The sequence below is a fragment of the Rattus rattus genome, chromosome 1 (genome assembly GCF_011064425.1).
Source record: "Rattus rattus isolate New Zealand chromosome 1, Rrattus_CSIRO_v1, whole genome shotgun sequence".
NCBI lineage: Eukaryota > Metazoa > Chordata > Mammalia > Rodentia > Muridae > Rattus > Rattus rattus.
This window is the reverse complement of record NC_046154.1, coordinates 103,294,821-103,300,125: the sequence shown is the minus strand read 5'-3', so window position 1 is coordinate 103,300,125 and position 5,305 is coordinate 103,294,821. Positions and strand designations below refer to the sequence as shown.

Below are 5,305 nucleotides of genomic sequence, written 5' to 3'. Positions count from 1 at the left end.
TCTTAGAAGAAAATAATAAAACATTTTAAAGCAACATTGTTGAAATGTTTTTTTTTTCGGCTGTTTAATGACCTCATTCCTGTTTTATTTTTTAACTGTTTTAGGACAATGCAATATATTTTTCAAGCATCTCATATTTTTAAAAAGTTCACTAAAAGTTCAAACATAAATTCAAATCATAAATTGAATAAGAGATGTTTAAATATGTTTCCATTTAGACTAGTTATCTAGCAAGACATTCATCATCTGTCGCTAGTTCCACAGATTCATTGAGAGTCAAAATCCATAATCTTTGTGTCTAAGTTAGCATTGGAGTTTTGTATACATAAGTTCAATCAATATTTATCCTCTGTCCTTGCACCTACAATAAATCATAAATTTCCTTTTATGACCTTTGAGTAATTGTTTTATAGATTTATGGAGTGTATTCTAAATTGAAAATGCCTTCTTTATATCTCAGAAGCAATTAACTCATGGCATGTGAAGACTGGCAGAGTTCTAATTGCAATTTTCATATCAGAGAAGGCTTTAGTTGCAGTCCTATTATAAAGAGCTTAATAATTATTAGTATAATTTTAGGAATTCCTGTAGAATCATGATTATGAATTAAGAAATCACTTATTTATTTGTATAGCATTACTATTATACCATTGATCTGCAGAAAATCTGCCCAATAGGGTAGGCTAATGCTCAGGGATTATATATTACTTTAATTTAACATATAATATATAGAAAAGGTATATCTATAGCAGGAATTGAAAATATTATCCTTTCAGTCTTGTCTGCAAGGGCTCGTTCACTGCAGTGCACAGTCCATGGTGAAACCACCCCAGGATGATCACCTGCTAGTCTTTAGTTTTTACTAGATGGCTCCTGACAATTTGTTTTAATTTGCTTTGTTCTTCTTTGATATTCCCCAACATAAGATTCTTGGAGTTAATAGAGGAGGGAACAGAAAAACAAAATAAATAAATAATAGTAAGGATTGGGGGAAAAGAAAGAGAAAATTCAAGGAAGAAAGAAGGAGAAGGAAAGAAGAAAAGGAGGGAGAGAAGGAAGGAGGAAGCAGTAAGGGAGAAAGGTTCAAAGAAAAGAAGAAACAATCTTAGTTCATCTCCTAGGTTAAGAACTTTCTTTCAGCAACTTTAGTGTTCAAAGCCAGAGGGCTCTACACAGTGTTTAAAGCCAGGAAGCCCTGCGTAGTATTCTCTGTATTTGTTCTTCTGTGCTCTATCTTGATTCATGATTTCAAACTCCAATGGGTCAGGTCTACTAGGAAGAAAATGACAGTAAGCTTAGTCGGTTTGATGATATTTCAGAACACACATTCCTTTTTGATGTCTCTGCTACTGTTTACTCTAGAAAGTCTTTATATTTCTGTGTCATTCATTCTGTCAGGGATGTGACAGAGAAAAGTACTCTTAATCTATGATTGAAAGGTGGAACTTTATTCATACTTCTTTTGGGGAATTTAATGGATATAGCTTGTCTTTCAAGGTTTGACCCCCTAAGTCAGCCCCTGCAAAATGATTTTGTTACCACAATTGTAAGAATATTTCACTTACCTAGTTGTCTCTTCACACCATTATGTCTGCTACCCATCTTGTTTTAACCTTTATACTGCCTTTAGTTATGCTACCATTAATCTAGTTATTAAATTTCAAATATTTTCTCATAAAAATCTAAGTTCATTAAATCACTGTCAGTCAGTAGCAATATACTCATTCACATTCAGCAAGCATTGTCAATCCTTGTAAAATAATTATGTGGCAAATCATTTTGGTTAAATTAAAGAATGAATGTCATAGTGTATTTTTTTAACATAGTTTATTTATAACACAATCTTTATCTGTATGAGTGTACAAGAAGTTGAATAAATAACTATACAGAAGAAAAATGTATATACACCTTATCTTCTTCCCTGTAGAATTCTATACATAAGTAAGAACTTGCTTGGTAAATCAGAAAATGATTTGAAATAATTCTCGATATTATGGTATTAAACTTAGTACAAATTTCTTAGTGTTTAAGTACTATAATAAAGGAATAATATGAGAATAATTTTAAGTATATTTATGAGTTGATTATGTGCTTTTTAAATCAGATGTACATTGCTTAATTTTACTTTCAGTGGCAATTTCCCATTGACCTGCATGACTGAACTCTTTTATTCAGAAGAGCAGCATTCCCACTGTGAAGAATATTCTCTTTAAGATGCTCTAACCCCAACATAATCAAGCACCTTAAATAGAAAGGACAGCTAGTTTATGTGTCTCACATGAACACACACTTTGGTTTTTTGTTTGTTTGTTTGTTTGTTTGTTTGTTTGTTTTTCTGGTAGTAAGTTTAAATAGAAAAGTATATTAAGAGCATTACAAGATCAATAGAAGCCCTTTAAGCATTCAATATGACTGCTTAAGTTAGATTGCATGTTGGTACTCTTGCTTTATAAATAATGAAGGATGATTTGAACAGAAAGAATCTATTCTAATTTAGTTTTCAAAAGAAAGTTTTAAATTTCTGAACCAAGGACCTAGAGTGATGTCTCAGTCTTAAAGCAAACTCAGTGTTCTTGCTAAGGACCTGGGTTCAGTTACCTGCCCTAGTAGGACAGCTCACAACCTTCTGTAACTGAAGTACCATAGAATCTGACAGTTACACTGTGACTTTTTTGTGAACAATGCAAACATGCACTACAGGCAAAACTATCTATACACATAAAACTAGGAAGCTAAAACTTTAAAGATAAATGAAAATATAAGGCCTCTGGACCATTACACATGAAGCCAACTTGGCATATAATGAGTCAATTTTTGAAAGGGGAGGTTAAGGAAAAGTAAGAGAGAAGCTAATGTGTTACAGAAATATAAATTCTTAAGCAACATTTCTATTAATAAAATAAGGTAACATGATTCTTCTTGGAAACATAAGAAACAGACATTTTATTTAAATTTCAGAAAAGACTTCGGCAAGCTCTTATATCTGCATTTAAAAACAGCAGGTCATGCCTGCCCCTAAAGGGCACATGTATGTAAGTAGGTGGCAGAAAGGAGAGAGGTTATGCCTATACTCAGTGTTCTGACCTGTGAACATCTGAATGATTAGAAGCCTAAGTCTCCCCAAGAAATGTGAGCTTGGCACCAGGGGGCCAGAACATGGAAGTAGCCTGAGATGACCTCCAGTCTGGTGGGAGGTAGAGGGGGTGAGACCATGCCCCGAATGACCCCGCCTGGTGCCAGAATGCATGGATGTAGCATAGCACTTCTGAGGCCACCTCTGAGATGGTCTTAGACACTCAGAGACAGCAGGCAGGCACCACGAAGGAGCAAGTAAATGGTGGAGGAATAAAAGAGAAAGAGAAACAAAAGGATGTGGGCACAATGAAGAGAGGCAGAAGGAGACTTCAAGGTAGTGAGGGGCAGCCTGATATGAGTAGCTGGTGATGCTACTTAGGACTATGGCGGGGTCCTGATCTGTACTGCTGCAGACACCACACTTGGTTCATTGGCCCTTCAGCGGCAGGAGTCTGTTACTACAAAATGCCAGGCAGATAGGCTGGTGTGGGCTACCATGTGGGGACATGTTAATATCTGTAGGCTGTGCACAACTGGCCTTACCAATCTTTTGGGCATTTTGGGAGATCTAGTCCTGGAAGCATGAATGTAGGGCTGAACCCTACCCCAAGCCAGCTGAAGTCCTCCCTGTAAAAGGACAATGGAAACCCCATTTGTTTCCATTTTAAGGTCCAAGCCTGAGTTCCAAAAAGGCCTTAAGCCATTAGCCTCAAGAATAGGCCATAAGTCTGAGAAACTATGTCAAAAGACACCAACTCTAGGAACAGACCAAAAAACCAGAACAAGACCATCATATCTTAAAGAACTGCCTGGGATAACCACTAAATACATACATACATACATACATACATACATACATACATACATACATACATACGGACATATCTCAGAATGAGCCATCTGTGCCGGGCAGCTCTGTTTCACCACGTGGTTGACCATTCATGACATGGGAATGAAGACCACGGACCACACATCATTGAACATTAATGACATAGGAATGCAAACCACTGATTACCTGTGACCCCCTAGCACTCACCAAAATATTTTAGATTATCTAATCCTTCTAGAGAGTTTTCCCAGTTCCCTATAACAAGGCCTGCATGCCTTTGTCTGGGGTTGCCATTTGGGAGAAGGGTTGATCGCCGATGCTGGGTGTTTCTGCGGAATAAACATTGTCTTTGCTTATATGAGTTTGGGGTCTTCCTTCAGCGATTTTCTGATCCTTACCCAGAAAGCACAGTTGAGTTTGCTCTGACTGCAGAAGCTACGGGTGAGCACTTCCGAGGGTATGAGCACTAGAGGACAGGCTCTGGCCCTTGCTGACACTGAATGGGCCAGCTGGGGGAGGGCAGAAGAGCTTGCTTGCCCTGATGGTATGGGTGCAGGAGAGCAGGCAGGTTGACCAGCTCAGACAATTCTCAGGCCCAGATCTAAGCGTTAGGTTGTAACTTCTACTCGCCGTTTAAAGCCTGGAAGTCTGTCTCCCTTCCTTTTTCAACCCAGCCCGCACTGAAAACCTCCTAACAAAGAAATGGCTCCAAGAGCCATGTTCTTCATTCTTGACAGTTGTTACAACCTCCTCTTCTAATGCTTCCAGCCACCCAAATCTACACGTAAGTGTTCAGCTCATGACCCTGCTTCTGTACAAACCCAGCTTAGAGGGGATGTGTATCACGCTTCACCTACAGCGTATAAAATGTCCCAGCCCTAGCCCAGGTGCGTGATTTCTCAGCTCTCTTCTTTGGGACTCATCAGTCTCTGAACAGTACCTAATAAACCAGCCTTTATTTATTTTAATATTGTCTGATCTAAGCTATATTGGCATCACCAAGAGAGAGAAAAAGACTGTCACTGGGACTTTGAATTGGCCCACCCCATTATCTAACCCATCGATTAAATGCTAGGGTGAATGAAGGAGCTGATCCTACTAATGCAAAGCTGCACGATTAAAAAGGCACGGGGCAACAACAGGACATCTGAGAGGGGACACAGTGAGATTCCAGTATGGCTTTCTGTAGTAGAAGCCAGAGGCCTCTTACCAGACTAAAGATGCTTTGGAATGAACCTCTGGAAGAGAAGACGGTAGAAAAAGCTGATACTGTGGGGAACACTGATATACTACAGCCTCTACAATGAGATTTTTCTCTCTGCTGTTGTGGGGGCCGGTGTAGAGGGTGGATATGAGGGGAGGGGGAAATAAGTGGGATTGGAGTGTATGATGTGAAATTCA

The 5,305-nt window shown here is 38.6% G+C and overlaps 1 pseudogene; it reads left to right on the top strand.

The window, feature by feature from the left end:
- The first annotated feature begins 3,008 nt into the window (after positions 1-3,008).
- LOC116890559 lies at positions 3,009-3,118 on the top strand (annotated as a pseudogene).
- The last annotated feature ends 2,187 nt before the right edge of the window (positions 3,119-5,305 follow it).